Below are 18,904 nucleotides of genomic sequence, written 5' to 3'. Positions count from 1 at the left end.
TGAGGCCTCGGACAAGGTGAATAGGAGACCAGCTTAAAGTCTTAAGTCTGTATCAGAGGCAGCAGGGGGGAACGAGCCAGTGTGGGTCTTAATTGCTGCAGAATCTGAGCAACTTTGATGTATTCTTTCCTAAAGGCAAATAAGGCTCCAATTAATTCTATTCCATTATAAATCTGTAGTGGGCAAGGGGAGTGTAAAGGACTATCCACACTGACTCTTTACTGTTGTGAAGATATCTTATCAGTACATCCTAAGGCAATAACTCTACTTACTGGACAGCGTTAGGCTGTGTCTACACTGGTGCGAACTTGCGCAAAAGCAATCGCTTTTGCGCAAAAACTTGCTGCCTGTCTACACTGGCCCTGTGTTCTTGCGCAAGTAAACTGACGTTCTAATGTACGAAATCAGGGCTTCTTGTGCCAGAACTCTGACGCTCCTGCTCAGGAATAAGCCCTTTTGCGCAACTGTTCTTGCGGAAGAGTCCAGTATAGACAGGTTACATGAATTTCTTGCACAAGAAAGCCCTATGGTTAAAATGGCCATCAGAGCTTTCTTGCACAAGAGTGTCTACATGGATGCTCTTGTGCAAAAGCACATCACTTGCGGAAAAGCACATGCCAATGTAGATGCTCTCTTCTGGAAGAGTTTTTGCAGAAGAACTGTTCCGTAAAAGAGTTTTTGCATGAGAACGCACCAGTTTACAGATTTCACAAGGGCAGACAAGTATGGAGAGATGACATGTCAGAGCCAGCATCAGACGTGAAATCACTGGAGGAGTCAGGAATAAAATCCAAAACTGCCGTGCAGTGTAGACATACCTTAAGGGTATGTCTAGACTACATTGTTTTTTTGAAAAAACTTCACCTGCATCCACACTACAATCGCGTTCTTTCGAAATTAAATCGAAAGAACACAGGGTTTTTTTCGACATTGGTAAACCTCAAATTACGAGGAAGAATGCCTTTGTCGAAAGAGCTCTTCCGAGAAAAGGCATGTGTGGATGCAGAACAGGGACATTTTTCAAAAGAAGAGGCAATCGAGAAAAGCACAGGTGCCCTGGTGGCCATTCTGTGAATAACAACCAGGGCTTTCTTTCGAGAGAGCGTCCATGCAGTCTGGATGCTCTTTCGAAAAAGCAGATCGCTTTTTCGATCCGGTTTTGAGATGTGGATGCTCTCTTTCAAAAGAAGCTTGCAGTCTAGATGTACCCCAAGAGACAACACTTATTCCTTAAGTATAATAAACTTCATCCCCAATGTGGGGAGGGACCCAGAGATTTAAATGGGCCTTGGGTTCCTAGCCACTAACACCACTACCTTGCCAGCAGCTGGAGCCATGGGCCTTTTAAATTGCCACTGAAGGGCTGGTTGGGAGAGACCAGCCCCCAGCCCCGCCCCTTCTACCTGAGGCCCCGCCCCTTCTAGGGGCCCAGAGTTGGCTCCCCCCGGAACCCGGCAAAGTCTCTCATCAGTATAAAGTGATACACAAATTAATTAACCAGTTATGAGGCTACAGTTTAGGGCAGCACAGTGATTCTGATCTTTTGGGTTATTACAACTTATTTCCTGGAGTTATGCTGCCTCGCTACAAAATTCTTTTGATGTGGGTCCTTTTGCATGAGTAGGGTGGGGGTGGGGCAGATGCAGGAAGCTGTTTACACAGCAATGAAGTGATATTGCTGCTCTTCATCAGTGACTTCAAAGTTTGCACCAGCTAATTATCCTTTCCCTTTCTGCATGCTCACTACAGGCACATTCCTACTAAATTCCCCCCACATCTCTGTCATGGGAAAGTGCTCCAGTTTAGCTTATTGATTACAGGTGAGGCAAAAAGGAAAGTGAGCTGCTTGATACTAGAAGCATTGCAAGACTGAGATCTTGCTTCTCTAATTGATCTCCTTGCTTGGAGCTAATTTCTTTTCCCGGGTAATTCTCTCCACAGTTTCCTGTCTTTGCCCAGAAGGAATATATATCATTATGGTGCTCAGAGTTGAAAAAGCCTCTTAGATTATCAGGCCCATGTCTCTGCCAGGATAGGCTACCACTTTAATGAATGTGTTCGCATAACAGAGTTTATTACACGCATCTTGCAAACTATTTGCTGGTGAGGCTAATGTATTGAAAACTTGACAAAAGTGAGTGACATCGGTGCCATTTTTAAAGCACATGTTATGACATTTTAAATGCCCTGGAATATTCCCTTCATAGCCCCAGAGATAATTTGCTGATGTTGAACTGTGCAACTGAATCCCATCAGTGTCTGAAAGCATCAGCTGATCTGCATTGTAAAATGGCCCCTTTCACCTTCCTCTGGCTCATAATAAGGCAGGGTTAGAGTTGGCATTTAGCCACTGCTTGCAATAAAGCACTATTCAGTGTGGTATCTTCCAGAGCACTGGTGTAGCACTGTGGGGAAGCCCAGTCAAAAAGGCTCCTTTTAGGGATTGGTCATAATTCCTCCATGTGGCTGTGCAGCTCAGCAAATTGACAAGCCCAACAGAGAGCAGAGACTTGGCTCTGTCTTCTTTCAGGTGAGTTGTTCCCAGGGAGGGGCATTTTGGTAGCAGACTGCATAAGGTTGGAGTGAGGCTACTTAGTCCCTCCCCCGGGCATAGTGTGGCTCCATATCTAGCTCCCACACAAAAAATACTGGGCATAAAAATATTGTTCTGTGGGGACTCATTGCATGGCTCTGTTACGTGCTGTTATTAAAGCTCTGTTTCTGAGCATTGGACCAGCATGCAGTCTTTGAAGAAATCCTGTATTGTTGTTGGTTTTGTAAATCCGATTCTGTCATGGGAGCTGTTCTCAACATCTAGAGTTTGTTTTCTGCTTCTCTCTCTTGAACTGGAATCACTTCCTGTGGGATAGATGCTTCCTGGGTACTGGTGTCTGGGCAAAAATTTCTGAAAGAGGGTTTTGCCCACATGCTGCTTAATGCCATGTATGTTCAGGGACTGGTGTATATAGTGTAAATAAATAAGCTGCAGTGTTACAGACTGGGGACCAACTGACTAAGCAGAAGTTTGGCAGAAAAGGACCTGGAGGTTACAATGAATGAGAAGCTGGATATGAGTTAACAATGTGCCCTTGTAGCCAAGAAGCCTAATGCATATTAGGGTGCATAGGAGGAGCATTGCTAACAGATCTAGAGACCTGATTGTTCCCCTTTATTTGGTACTGCTGAGGCCACATCTGGAGTATTGTGTCCAGTTCTGGGGGCCCTGTTACAGAAAGGATGTGGGTACATTGGAGAAAGTCCAGGAGAAGACAACAAAAATGATTACGGGGTTGGAGCATGTGACTTAGGAGTAGAGGCTGAGGGATTTGGGCTTGTTTAGTCTACAAAAGACAAGTGTGTGTGTGTGTGTGTGGGGAGGGGGGATTTGGTAGCAGCCTTCAACTATCTGAAGGGGGGGGTTCCAAAGAGGATGGAGAGAGGTTGTTGTCAGTAGTGACGGATGGCAGAACAAGGAGCAATGGTCTCAAATGAGTGGGGGAGGTCTAGGTTAGATAGTAGCAAAACCTATTTCCCTGGAAGGGTGGTGAAGCACTGGAATGGGTTACTAGGGAGGTGGTGGAATCTCCATCCCTAGAGGTTTTGAAGTCTTGGCTTGACAAAGCCCTGGCTGGGATGATTTAGTTTGGGCTGGTCCTGCTTTGGGCAGGGGATCAGACCTGATGACCTCTTGAGGTCTCTTCCAGATCTATGATTCAACTCCATTGCTCAGCTCTGATCCCACAAAATAAGACTTGCAAGGCCCTGACGTGCCCTGCCCTTTGGCAGAGGTGAGACAATAAAACTGTTCAATTGTTCTAAGAGCCTGTGGAAAGCTAAGATGTTGGGCAGTGGTCACCAACCAGTAAACTGAGATCCACTGTTAGCTCTTGGCGCCTCTGACAGGTGATCCTGACACGTTTGGCCGGGAGGCTGTCAAGTGCCGGCACTTCAACTGCCCCTCTCAGTGTTGCTATGCTGCTCCTGCCTTTTGCCTTGGAGCTGCCCCCATCCCTGGGAGCCTCTTGCTTGCTGTGCAGGGCTCAGGAAGGAGTGCTGATGTCAGGGTGCCCATTCTCCCATCCTATGCCCCATCTCCACAGAGCCGGGGGAGAGGCAGAGATGGCGAGAGTTTGCTACCTGCTTTTTGGGAGTGTTTCAGGGCCACAGTAGGGGTGCGCCTGCCTTAGCCCCCTGCACCACAACCCAGAAGCCATCTGTGGTAAGCAGTGCCCAGCTGGAGCCTGAATTCTGAACCCCAGCCTTGAATCCCTCCTGCTTTCCAAACTCCTGCCCTAGCCCTGAGTCCCCCTGCACCCAAACTCCCTCCCAGAACCTGAACCCCTCCTGCACCTCAACTCCCTGCCCTGGGGTCAGCTCAAAACCCCTCCCACATAGGGTTGCCAGATGGCTGAAACAAAAACACTGAACACACACACCCCAAAAAAAACACCAGGAAAAAAATTTGTTGAAGGGGGGGAAAAAAGTGTGTGTGGGGGATCAATAGGGGGGTCTGGAAAAGCTAAGGGGGGGGGCAACAGGGCTGGCCGAGGGATATCGGGGGAGGGGGGACCAGCTGGGAGGGGGTGGGGCTGGCTGGGAGTAAGGGGGGGGCAGGAAGCACAGGTGGGGGGGATCAGGGGCCATGAGGATGGCCAGGAGGAAGGGGGGTAGGAGGCAGAGCTGGCGGGGGGGGAATAAGGGGGTGCAGCGGCGCTGGCCGGGAGAGATCAGGAAGAGGAACGGGCCATCTGGAAGCAGAGCTGGCGGGAGGTCGGAGGGCCACGGGGCTGGCCAGGAGGAAGGGGGAGTGGGAAGCACAGCTGGTGGGGGTGCAGCAGTGCTGGCCAGGAGGAAGGAGGGGGCGGGAAGCAGAGCTGGGAGGGATGCAGGGGGGCTGGCCGGGGAAGTGGGGGAGAACCGGCCAGCCGGGAGGGGGTGAGCAAATTGGCCAGCAGGGAGCAGGACTGACCTGGGCACTTGCTGCCCATCCTGTGCAGGCTCCCAGCAACGCACAAGTGAGGAGGAGGCTTCCCCTCCCCACACTCAACCGACTGAGGGCTCCAGGTGGCAATTGCGGCTCCGCCTCCCAGCTGAGACTCCCAGCTGCTTTCCCCTCCCCCACCCACGCCAGGCTTCCATCCGGTGCGCAGCTGGAAAAATCAGAAAATATCAGACATTGCACATGTCCTGTATTTTCTGATTATTTTTTTTTACCAGACTGAGTGCCCAAATACCGGACTGTCTGGTACAATATCAGACACCTGGCAACCCTACTCCCACACTCCAAATCCTTTAGCCCAAGATCAGAGTCCACATTCTCCCCCCCCCCCCCCCCCCCCGCATCCCAACCCTCTGCCCCCAGCTTGATAAAAGTGAATGAGGATGGGAGAGGAGGATGGAGTGAGCAGGGGCGGGGCCTCAGAAGGGGCAGGAAGGAGGCGGGGCAAGGGTGTTTGGGTTTGAGGTAGATCTTACTTTGCACTTAAATTCAAAAAGTGATCTCCTGCTTAAAAAGGTGGGAGACCCCTGATGCAGGGTGACTGTTCAGAGCAATTACAGCAGCAGATACTAATATTTGCTGTGTATCAGATGTGGAAATTCTATGAAATAGTCTCTATAATCTGGATCCCACTCCCAGTGTTACCTACCTAGTCTTAGGTAAGTGGTAAACGGTGACAGTCCACAGGATCAAAATGGGTGAGGCTTAAAAAGAACAGCTGCAGAAATAAAAGGGGGGGATTTATTTTCCATCTGGAATAGTGGATGAGGAGCAGCCACCATAGAATTAAGTTGCCAGATTGCTTGTTGGGCTATGCAGAAAGACTAAGAATTGATGGGTAGCTGAAAAGCCTGAAGTTCTATACCATCACTTTGATCGCCAATTCTGCAGGTATAAAGATTAGAAACGTACTCTGTTGTAAGTGAAGGTTTAGTTTCTGGAGCACAATTCTAAGGCACAGGGAAAGATTTTGCATCAAATTCTGGAATAGGGAAGGCCCCAATTTAACACATTAATCAACTTCATTCTGTGTTTCTTCTGATAGTTCATGGGCTTGTCTGTGATAATGAATCTGAGGTACATGTTCTCATGGATGTGTATGTAGTAAAGGGAAAGAAGGTAAATGCCTGAAGCCATAAATGAGATGGAAGTAGGCAGCAATCAAACCTAATGATACCTCATTAATTCTTCCAAATTTGCAAACCCTTAGGCCTATATCCACAAAAGGACTTGGGCACCTAACTCAGTGAGAAGGGACTAGGGACTTTACCCATCTCATCAGCATCTCCCACTGGCTGGCTTTTTGTAGATCCCATTCTCAAAATCCTCTCTCTCTGTTGGTACAAGGAGCCTGGGTGCATACCCCAGGATTGGTGAATGCCAGTGACTTTTTTTTTTCATGTGCCTAAAAGTTGGGTGCAATTCCTAAGTCCTTTTGTGGGTCCAGTCCTTAATACCGTGCCTGTCAACAACATATGAGACGCTATTACAAAAATACAGAGGAAACATTTTGAGGTAGCATAGCATTTAAGTTGGCCTACTCTAAATGGTATTGCTGTTTGTACAACCTACAGATCCTGAAGAGCAAAATGATAAGTAATATCGGATTTTAACTAACTTGGTCTATGTTGGTTATTTGCTGAGTAAATCTTAATTAATGAGCCTCACAGCAGACATCATTTGATTGATGTCTTGGTAATTAAAGATGAAAGAAATTAAGTCACCATGGAAAGCATCTTTATGCATTGTTTGGTGATTACTTTGTCCTCACATTATTCTGTGTCTTCCTGATGAAGGACTTTCATGTCCTGTGGAGTAACTCAAGGAAGCCGAAGATCTCAAACAACGACCGAGTTCCAAAATCCATTCAGGACTACATGCAACATTAGTTCCATTATTCTTAGGAAGGAGTACTGCAGAAAGGGACTTGAAGCTCATAATGGACCACTAAATATGAGTCAACCATGTAATGCTGTTTCGCCAAAAAAAAAAAAAAAGCAAACTTAATTCTGGGATGCATTAACAGGAGTGTTGTAAGCAAGACACAAGAAGTCATTCTTCCACTCTACTCTGAGCTAATTTGGCCTCAGCTGGAGTACTGTGTCCAGCTCTGAATGCAACATGTCAGGAAAGATATGGACATACTGGAGAAAAGCCATGTTCTCTAGACCTGTAATAATTGTTGTTGCTTTTCTCTGGACTAAGGGGGAAGCCTGAAAAAGAAGAGACTGAGAGGGGGCATACGAGTTTTTCAAGTATTTAAAAGGCTGTTACAAGGAGGAGGAAGGAAAATTGTTCTCTTCTCCTCTGAGGCTAGGAGAAGAAGCAATGGGCTTAAATTGCAGTGAGAGCGGTTTAGATTAAACATTAGGAGAAACTTCTGTCAGGGTGATTTAAACACCAGAATAAATTGCCTAGCGATGCAGTGGAATCTTCATCATTGGAGATTTTTAAGATCCAATTTGAGGAAAAACCTGTGAGGGATAATCTAAGCAATAGTTAATCCTGCAATGAGTTGAGAGGACTGGACCAATCACCTTTCAAGGTCCCTTCCAGTCCTATGATTCTATGTCCCAGAATATGGTCCTAATATGTCGTGCATCCCTGAAAGTGTTAAGTGTTTCTGATGCACTGCGTGGTCTAAAATTAGGCCAACTTCCTTCTCCGCCCAGTGAAATTAATAATGACAAATTGGGACTTGTCTACAGAGAAGATCGAAGCAGCTTCAGTCGATCTTCCGGGTTTGAATTAGCGGGTCTAGTGAAGACCTGCTAATTGGAACTGAGAGGGCGCTTCCATCGGTGCCAGTAGTCCTGCCCCTATGAGGAATAAGCAAAGTCAACAGGAGTGTGTGCTCCTGTCAACCTCCTGCTGTGTGGATGGTGCCAAACTGCGACTTAACATAGTTCCACCCCAGCTACGTAACTAACATAGCTGGAGTTGTTTCTCACGTCCTTTAGTGTGGACCAGGCCTTGATATTGTCATTTGATTAGGATCTTGTATGTCATTTCCAGGGGACTCAACCACAGCAAATTGTATTCCATAAGAACACTTATATAAAAATCTGAAATATTTTGCAAATATTACTAGATTAAGCCTAAAATTGCCCATCTGAAGTAGGTAAAATGATGCCCTTTTTAGATTTGTTTTTTTCTGCTTCTTGATGTGTCTTGCCAAAAATCAAACACTAGGGTAGCAATATAACTTCATCCCAGCAAGCCCTGACCCTTAGTCCCCTATCCCAGCCACCAGATGACAATCCCAGCACTGAATGGGTTCCTGAATGGAAAATGAGCATGTGCTTAAACAATAAGCAAAGTGACCAGTCTCACTGCCAATGGATCTACTCGTATGGATAAAGCTAACCATGGGCATAAGTGTTTGCAGAATCAGCAGTTCGTTTATGAGCCAAAAGGATATTGATAGTGGTATGATGGTGCATAAGACAGGAGGAGAGTTGGTAGGACTCTGCTCAAATGAACACACAGACAGGTGGTGTTGCTATTTATTTTGTTTGACTAATGCATGGATAAATTAAATAACAGAAAATGGAATTGAGGTTCCAATTAAATTCAAAATGCTTCATGTTGGTTTCTGTGCATTTAGCGCCTTTGCTCATCCTTGAAGTGGCTTAATGAACTATTGGGTATGTGTAATGTAAAATCATCCTAATTAATTTATCAAACAGAATTTTATGTGATTTTAATCTTAAATGATTAAAATATGACACTGTACTTCTAAGCAGTTATTTGATCTTGACTAAAGTGTCTGGGGGGAAAAAGTACTGCTGAAAGATTTTTGTGAATGAAGCCCAAGGTGTGTTGCATGGTTTTGGAGGGTTTTTTTTGTTTTTGCGGGGTTTTTTTTGTGGTGGTAGTTTTAGTTTTGAGGGTTTTTTAAAGTCTGCAATAAGTGTACCTGATTTTCCTTTTTAAAGGAGAAGGTGTAGCAGAAGTCGCTAGAACTGGCAGAAACTAATCCCTGTCACATGATAGTGTTATAAACCTTTCATAATCCTGACCCATATCAGATAATCAGGGCCCAGGAATAAAAACCAGCCTGCTATCAATGCACCTGCATGTCTCACCTTTATTATAACTCTTAAACTCCCATTGTCCTCACCCTCGCTGTCATATCTAAAACGTAGACCTTGATCCAGCAAGCTAATCCTCCTAGATGATCTCTGCACCCATGCAGAACCTCATTGACTTTCACAGAGATTCCATTCAGACACAAGTTTCTGTATGTCTGGTTCCAGGTTGTAGCCTATGGGGCTGTAGACTCTCTGCTCTTTGGGGAGGGGGCTTGAATTCTGAATGAATACCCACATGGGGAGTCCAACGCCATTGAACTAATCCACTTTAAATTCACACCTTTTTAAATTCAGTTTTATTTTCCTGTGTCGTTTCCCCCGCCATGTAGACAAGGCCATAGTTTCAAGTTCAACGCTGAGTAGAGCAAACTTTAAAAACTTACTTTTAAAATAGTAAATCCTTTGAATGTTTAAAAAAAATTGTTTGAAAAAAGAAACTGGAAATGGCATATATAATCACTGCATGTTTGGGGGGGGGGGGAGGAAGGCGTACCAAGCTAAAAAGGAACAAGTGTATCTAAAGATCATCCTCTGTAGTTTCTTGAGGGTGCGGTCTAGTCTGGCCAGCCGGGGAAACTGAAATTAAGCTTTTGTGTGATTCCCCACTGTCTGTATTAGTACACTGAGGGGAGTGTTACTAGGTGGCTTTTTTTATTAGCAGTAGGTTCTTTTCTACTGACTACCAGATGCAGGTATTCAGCTCCCAAAAAGATCATGGCTATGATTAAAACTAGAAGTTTACTGAATGCTCTGCCTGGCTCTGTTTTCCCCTAGAACAATGGCACCTCTGCTCACCTGTGTTTTGTAAGTGAAATGTGAGCTTAATGGTAATTTCCATGACTCTTTTAGCTTTGCCAGATGGGGTACAAGGATAGGGAAAGCCCACTTACCATGAAAGCAAAATCTTTTTAAAAAGAGATCAAGGGGGTCACTGTTTCCATAATAAGCCATTGTAGGGGATAATTTGTTCAATTCCCATAAAACTTAGCACTGTTTCGGAAGTACATTCTTATGGATTTGATATGTTGTCTTTAAATATTAGGTTCTGGTTATGATAGAACAACCTTTTTTTAGGTCCAATCCCGTACCATTTTTCATTAAGTATTTGTGAGCACGAATCTAAATTGCCTCTGCTGAAATGCATGCCCGTGAGGGCTTTTTTTTTTTTTTTGTCCTGCTCACCTGGGAAGCATTTGTATTGTATGAGGTTTCCTTGCCTAGTGTGCATGGCATATGTAACCAGGGCGGATAATAACCAAGTGGAGGTAGAAGCAATGTAATGGAACAACCTAGCTCCTACCTTGTGCTCCAGTCCTACAAAAACTTAAGCACAGGAGCAGTTTTGCATGAGCAGACCTGCCCATTTGGGGGAGTAGGGGGCGTGGGAGTGGGGGACAATTGCACAGCAGCCCAGTGTTTCAAAGCAGCCTAGTGGCCAGAGCCCCAGGCCCCTTTGGAACTGAAAACTAGCAGGGAGGGTCCAGTGCTACGCTCTCAGTGGCACGAAGGACTAAGTGCCCTTGGCCCTGCCCCTTCCACCTGAGGCTCTGCCCCTTCTGGGGCACAGAGCTGGGCCCCCTCCCCCCACACACACCTTGCCCCTGGGCCCATGATGGCTGTCAGCCCCCTGTATATGAGTAATCCCCAAAATAAAACAGTGCACATGTATAAGAGTTGTCAGGATCTGGGCCATAAGTGTCCTATAGCAAGAGCAAAATGCAGGACAATGTAGCACTTTAAAGACTAACAAGATGGTTTATTAGATGATGAGCTTTCGTGGGCCAGACCCACTTCCTCAGATCAAATAGTGGAAGAAAATAGTCACAACCATATATACCAAAGGATACAATTAAAAAAATGAACAAATATGAAAAGGACAAATCACATTGCAGAACAGAAGGGGGATGCGGGGGGGGGGGGGGAGGGGGAGGAAGGAAGGTAAGTGTCTGTGAATTGATGATATTAAAGGTAGGGAGAGTGGGATGTTTGTGAGTTAATGGTATTACAGGTGATAATTGGGGAAACTGTCTTGGTAATGGGTGAGATAGTTCAAATTCTTGTTATCTCACCCATTACCATCTCACCCATTACCAAGACAGTTTCCCCAATTATCACCTGTAATACCATTAACTCACAAACATCCCACTCTCCCTACCTTTAATATCATCAATTCACAGACACTTACCTTCCTTCCTCCCCCTCCCCCCCCCCCCGCATCCCCCTTCTGTTCTGCAATGTGATTTGTCCTTTTCATATTTGTTCATTTTTTTAATTGTATCCTTTGGTATATATGGTTGTGACTACTTTCTTCCACTATTTGATCTGAGGAAGTGGGTCTGGCCCACGAAAGCTCATCATCTAATAAACCATCTTGTTAGTCTTTAAAGTGCTACATTGTCCTGCATTTTGCTTCAACTACCCCAGACTAACACGGCTACATTTCTATCACTATAGCAAGAGAGAACCATCACCCAAAGACTTAGTGTGAAGTTACTATTAATCCTTGGAAAGAGTCTAGCTGCTATTGAAATACAAAGTCACGGTCCCAGACTCTGATACTACAATGAGGTGCACTACAAAAACCTACACATGGTAGAATAGTGCTGGGCACAGCATGTACCCACAGTAAGAGACAGTCCCTGCCCCAAAGAGCTTACAATATAAGGCAATGTCTACTCTATAAGCTAAGAGTAGAATTCCCAGTTTACATAAATGTAAAACCGCTAGCTCAGTGAAAGCTACCACAAGTATCAATGTCGTCATAGCCACAGTAGCATGAGTGGCAGCCGCACGCCATAGCCCTGCCAAGTACAAACCCATTTGAACTCAGTGCGTGGAGCCCTGCCTGGATACAAAACTTGTATCTGCATCCATGTCCACAAAAATGAGCTGCAGCTATCTGTGGATGTGGATACTCATGGATCTGAAGCAGATATCCACAGATTTTCAGGCTCTACCAATGCATATGTACATGGCATTGTTTGGAGATATTGCTGCTGTTGGCCATGCCCAGTGGCTAACTAGTATTTATAGTAACTCTCATTAATCTAGTGAGAATATGTTTGTTTGTTTGTTTGTTTTTTTTGGGGGGGGGGGTGTCTAGGAATCACAGCCCTAGCTCATAGTATAGATATAGCCACTGGATTTGAAATCAATGGCCTTTGGATTAGACCCTTTGAAGTCAGGCCCTAAGGCTACGTCTAGACTACATCCATTTTTCGTAAAAGGGGTGTAAATTAGACGTATAGCAATTGCTAATGAAGTGGGGATTTAAATCTCCCCCGCTTCATTAGCATAAAAATGGCTGCCGCTTTTTTCTGCACGGAGCTTTGTCGGAAAAAAGCGCCAGTCTGGATGCTGATCTTGCAGAAAATAAAGCCTTTTCCGAAAGATCCCTTATCCCTCTATGAAATAAGGGATCTTTTGGAAAAGGCTTTATTTTCTGCAAGATCAGCGTCTAGACTGGTGCTTTTTTCTGACAAAGCTCCATGCGGGAGGGAAAAAAAGCGGCAGCCATTTTTATGCTAATGAAACGGGGGAGATTTAAATCCCTGCTTCATTAGCAATTGCGATATGTCTAATTTATATCCCTTTTACAAAAAAGGGATGTAGTCTAGACGTAGCCTAAGTGTAAGAAAACCAGAAAAAGCATGGGAAAGGAAACAGTCACACAGATGTGGAATGACTTGACCAAGGCCATGAACCTTCAGTGGCAGAGGTGAGAATAAAACCAGATCTCCTGAGTGCTGGTCACATGTCCTGTCCACAGAACCATGCCTCTGTTCACGTTCCCATCCCGATCATTTGATTTAACTTCTGAAACTAAGGAAAGAGTCTGCAAAGCCTTGCTCTCATGCATAGTCCTTAGTTGTGTGTGTAATTCCAGTGAAGTCACAGGCCTGTGTGAGAGAATGGGGACTTCACCCCAGTAAAGATGATGGACCTAAATTTGTCAAAATAACTTAATTCTGTAAAGACTTTTGAATGAATCCCATTATTTTAAACATTAGTTTATCATAACACATACACACACACACACACACACACAGTCCTACAACCTACATGTTATTCATGTGAGAAGATTCATGGGAAAACGCTGGCCTATTGACCATCTTGTCTTTGATTTGCATTCCCAGATAGGGCCCCATTGTGCAAAATAAGCTGTAAGGAGAGCCAGGTGGCAATATGCAGGTTTGGGGAAGTCTCAGACTGGAGGGGCTGGCCAAAGAAAACAAATAGCCTTAGGACTGGGAAATGGATGGATAAATATTAGAACTAAAGTCAACAGTACAGGATAATTGAAATCTAAGGCCCTAATTCTTGGTTTCAGCATGTGTGAACTGAGTTTTGAAACTTAGAAACTCTTTTTTTTTTTTTTTTTTTTTTTTTTTTAAAAGAGACACCAGCATGGTGTTGCATGCCATCAGGAAAAATTCCGAGTGAACACCAAAAACTAGGATCTGGGCAAAGGTATTCAGTACAGAAGAAACCCATAAGTGACTCTCAAATTTGGCCCCCATCCATGTGTGTAGCTTCACAGGCAGACTCTTACCTGTTTGTTTATCATACAATCTCACTTACCTTGTGCTCTGCCATCCATCTGTTGCTGAATCCACCTGTTGTCTCCTGTCCTATACTTAGACTACAATCTCTTTAGGGTAGGGACCATCTTTTCATTAGATTTGTGTGGAGTAAACTCCTCATGCACAGCCCTTCATAGGTATCTTTGGATGCTACCCTCATAAAACTGTTATAATTGCAGGATTGGGGCCTAAAATAAGCTCTTTTGGTTTGATTTTTAAAAAAAATGGAATTTTTGAAAACCAGGGCAGCCGAAAATCTAGTCTAAAACAAAGCGCTATTGATGTTTGCTTTTTAGAAGGAAACGTATCTCCAAACCTAGGATGTTATGACGTCTGTCTAACAGATGTTTTGGCACTGGTGATTCGTCGTTGTGTTGGCTATCTGTAGTTCAGTAAGCTGAGTGTTTCCTCCAGACTGCGTGAAAGGAAAAGTGACCACTTCAAACTGTACAGCAATAGCACAAGCTACACTGATATGTTGTTAGTGCTGCTTCTTGGCATTAGCTGTATCCATGGTCCTTATTCTCTTCCTGTTATGTGTGTGTGTTTGTTCTCTTAGGAAAGAAGTGGAAAAACCATTTCACTGAATTTGTTCTGGATCCTTTTTAAAGGCAGAATTTAGCAGCCTTAAATGCTGGCAGATCAAGCACCTGATCCAAAGCCCATTTAAGCCAGTGCAAGTCTTTCCACTGACTCAGAATAACTTGGATCAAGCCTTAACACTTGGCTAGTGATGGATTATGAACATCCTAGGTGAGCAAGAATAATTCAACCATATTTGCCTGAAGCCACGGGTGGAACCCTTGAAAGGGTTCCAAACCAGAGAATTTGCCAAACCATGGGACGTCAATCTTGAAGGTGGCTCTGTAGCCCCATGATTCTAGGAACAGCCCTATCTCTACATAAGTTAGAGCAACTTTACAGCTGCTCTAACTTACAGCTGTTAGCTCAGGGACCATCCCAGCATTGCCAACACTTTCACTGCTTACTAGGCTCTTGGAGATTTTTGGGGTAAATTAAAGCTAAGTAGCACAGAACACCGAGAGTCAGGACTGGTGGCTGTAAAACTTTTATGGACAGCAGGAAACTTGGCTACACCCATGGTAAATGGACATCGGACTAAATAAATTCATGCCAGACCACGGATGTTGCCAGATGAGCGTGCCGGACTAGAGAGATTCAACCTGTACTTAGACTGTAAACTCCTTGTTGCAAAGACTTATTGTTAGGTTTGTACAATGCCTAGCACAGTGGGGCCCTGATTCCTGACTGGGGTCCCTTGGCACTTCCAAAATGCCAATTAAATACCATAATTAAGCAGACAAAGTAGTATGGAACAGTGATGGATGTCAGTAACTCCTAACCTCTAATCCTGATTCTCGCATTTAAGCCAGGCTGGAGCAGGAATCAGATAATTAGCCTCATTACATAGAGACCGAAATATTTAATGGGTGAATTCACAAGGGCTTTGTAAGGGTTAAATAAATTACATAATGATGGATGGAACACTGGAATGGAAATTCGGTTTTAACCTCAGTTCCCCTAACTTGGACACTGACATGCTGTCTGACTCGAGATGAGACAGTTTCTCTGTACCTCTCCCCTCCTTTTGTGTATCTTGCCTGTATAGACTGCAAACTCTTTTGTCCAAGAAGTGTCATTAACTGTGTGTGTGGGGGGGGGGGGGGACGCCTAGCACAAATGGGTCCCATTCTCACTTGAGTCTCTTGATTCTATTGTAGTACAAATAATTAATCAATACTAAGGAAGGCGGTATAAAGATCCCATGCAAAGTGTCATATTTGAAAACAGTAAAGATTAATCCATCTCTTGCTCTTTTCTTTTTGGTTGAGAAATTTTTTAGAAAACCTGTAAGCTCCATATAACATGAATTATAATCGGTGTAAACTAATAGGCCTCTACTTGCGTGTAGTGTTTGTCTGCATGAACATACTTCCTTAGAAATCTTCATTAATTATCCAGTTGCCAGCGGTGTCCCTCTGACTTGGGGAGCTGAGAGCATGACTCAGAGAGAAGGAAAAACTGCCGCGTCTTGTCCTGTTCCTGTCTGCATCTATGAGCTGCACTTGAAATATGCCATATCCTGTCTTACAGCTGACTCTTTATTTTTAAACACACATTTCCATTGTTTGACTCCTTTGGTTGTGAATTATTTGCCTTTGAAGAAATGTGGCCATTGTTATGGAAAAACTAAAGGGCACAGATTGCATCGGGTATTGGTTGTAAAAGGATGAGTACTTCTACAGGAAGGCTGTATAATGGACACAAGATACACATTTCTGGGAATCCCTTCCAATTACTAATGTACTACAAATATAATATATGCTCCATTACCAAAGATACCCAACAGTACTTTATCCTTAAAGCCTTAATTACTAAAATGATTGTATTGCAAATTATAAAGCTTCTCATCTAAACAACGAATGAACTTGAAACGTCTTGGCTTCAGTTCTGAGCTGTGTGGAAGCAATGGTTGGGATAGAGTGGGATTGGAGGTGAAGGTGACTTTACATGCCCATGATTCTAGGGATAGTAGGGTAACCATACGTCTGGCTTTTCCCAGACATGACCTCGTTTTTCACTTAAATTGCCAGCCGGACGGGTTTTTTTAAATTGCCAAAAAAAGTCCAGGATTTTGTCCTGCAAAGGGGATCAGGGAGGAGGTGGGGCATGTGCCTGTCAAATTGAACATTCGGAGCCATGCACCTGGATGTTAATAGCTGCTCTGTGCATGTGCCCTAGCCGCTCTATGCACATGCCCCAGCGCCTGGTGGAAAAGCATGTGGCTGCAGCAGGGCAGAGACTCCAATGAGAAGCATGGCAGGTCCAGTGGGGGGGGGGGGGCGTGTTGGGTCCTCCCATGGAGTCACTGCATTACTCTCTGCTCTGTTATGTCCCCAGCTCAGTGGGAGGGGAAGGGTATTGGATTAGAACAGAGGGCTGGGGGTCCCTGGCTCTGGGGGAAGGGGGAGTATCTGGCTGTGGGATGGAGTGAGGGCATTGGGTTGGGGCTGGAGGGATGGCTGATTCTGGGGGAGGGGAGGGGCATGGTGTTAGAGCAGGGAACTGGGCATTAGAATTTCTGGTGTTGGTGACACAGGGCAATCTCTTTTTTTTTTTTTTTTTTTTTTTGTTTGTTTGTTTTTTAAAAAAAGGCTGGTGGAGACACAGTATGACATTACCCAGGATATAACCTGGACCAATGAACACCTGTGCCCAATCTCCAACACCGGGTGCCTTTTGCTACCACTCCTGGTCTATTCAAACACAGCTTCTGGCATGTACTGCAAGAGTGCCTTGACTTTTACTACTGAGCTACACCAGCAAGTTCCCAGACTTCCCCCAGAAATGTGTGTGGTGTTCAGCCCGGCTCGTGGATGATGCAAGTTCATATAAAGTCCATTTTATTACTAGAAACTGATGCATACAAATCATGTTATCCCAAAGACTAGTCAAGGCACACTGGTTTAGGTAAAGTTTTTTTTTTTTTTTTTTTTTTTTTTTTTTTTTAAATCTGTCTCTATAGTTAATTACTACAACTAGTGAGGCAAAAGTCAGAACTGGTTGCAAAGTGTATTGTAACTAATACCTAACTTACCAGAGTAAGTGAATTCAAAGCAAATCTCTCTTAGCACATGTTCTAGCACTTTTACTGTAGAGTTTTATAACTTTACATACAATATTGCCCCACACTTTGCCAGGACAATAATGATCAGTGAATTCTGAGTTTTCAAATGCACATTGTACAACAGTTACCATAGTCCTATAAAAGGGGTGAATATAAGCGTATAGACTGGCACATACAGCTATAAAGTGCTATTTCTGAGCAATTTGCTCTCCTTTAGAGGGCACATACGTTACTTATTGATCTGGTCAAATGAGATTTCCACAAACCTAAAGCTTTGTGTCCAGAGAAGAGCAGGGGAACAGAGGACCGCCAAAAGGTCTGATTTCTTTTTTTTCTCAGACAAAGCACTCTCAGAAGATGATCAGCATCTTGCAGAATGGAGCCCATTAGAAAACTCTTGGGAACGCAAATTAGACTGCATGAACATGCTCTGCTATCAAATTAAACTCTGTACTATATATTGTACACACAGACACTTAGGCTTTTGTTTGTTTTTCCTCTTCCTCAACATCTGCAGCACTGGCACGCCCATTAGGCTCTGCACTGCTTTACTCTATCCATTGAATTCATGACCCAAATTGCCCATCTCACTCCTTCCTATTTATATGACTATTTCATTATTTGAGGCTAGATCATAAAAACAAACCTGGGATTCACAGATCCCAGACCCATCTGGGAAACTAAGAGTAAGAGTCACTGCATTTTAAAACTGAGCGATGAGTTTTATTGTTAGTAGTTATGGCAACCTGATGATCTGGAGAGTAATTCATGCTGGGTGCACATTGTTATGGTCTCTGACAAGTTCAAGGCTGGTGACTTGCTACTAAATCTTGTTGCCACGGCAATGCAACATAAGGCTAGAGCCTAGTGAAGTGAATACCACTGATAGAGAGCTCATGGCAGCTTGATCTAGCTTATTAAAAGGGAACTTTTTGTTTAAGTAAGAAGTGGGGCAGTAAAACAGGAAAAGGGGATGTAGAGATTGGGAGGTGTGGGGGGAGAAACCAAAGAAAAAACAGAGGGTTAATGGTAAACAGGTAAAGAGAAACACTTGTTTTTAATGTTCCAGCCAGTCGTACTTATGAAAATTTGCAATGTGTGTGTGCAAAAATTGATATCCTTATTCCATTTTTATTTGACTCAAATGTGAGTTGTAAGTGCATTTGGATATGTCTCATGGCATTTTAACAGGGGAAAAATGTATCCTTAAGTATAGTAATATGATCTGAGGAAGTGAGTCTGGCCCAGGAAAGCTCATCACTTCTTAAACCATCTTGTTAGTCTTTAAAGTGCTACATAGTTTTCCTTTTATTCTTCCTCCAGTATTGTGCTCCTGTGACATGGGTAGTTTTGGTTGGTCTAGTACACTCCATGGAATAGTTTAACTTTCAGTTTCAAGTTAACGTCCAGTCTTTTTGCCATACTCCATGACAAACTGTCAGTGCTTGAAAACTGGTCAGTTCCACCTTTATAATTCATTAAATGTTGAAAATGTGTTTAGTACAGAACAGGAGAAAAGAGCATTGTCCCAGGGAAAATAGAGTAAGTATCTATTACTTATCTACTAGATCAGTGGTCT

Source organism: Pelodiscus sinensis, chromosome 8 (genome assembly GCF_052426305.1).
Source record: "Pelodiscus sinensis isolate ZL-2025 chromosome 8, ASM5242630v1, whole genome shotgun sequence".
NCBI classification, from domain to species: domain Eukaryota; kingdom Metazoa; phylum Chordata; order Testudines; family Trionychidae; genus Pelodiscus; species Pelodiscus sinensis.
Note: the sequence above shows the minus strand (reverse complement) of the source record.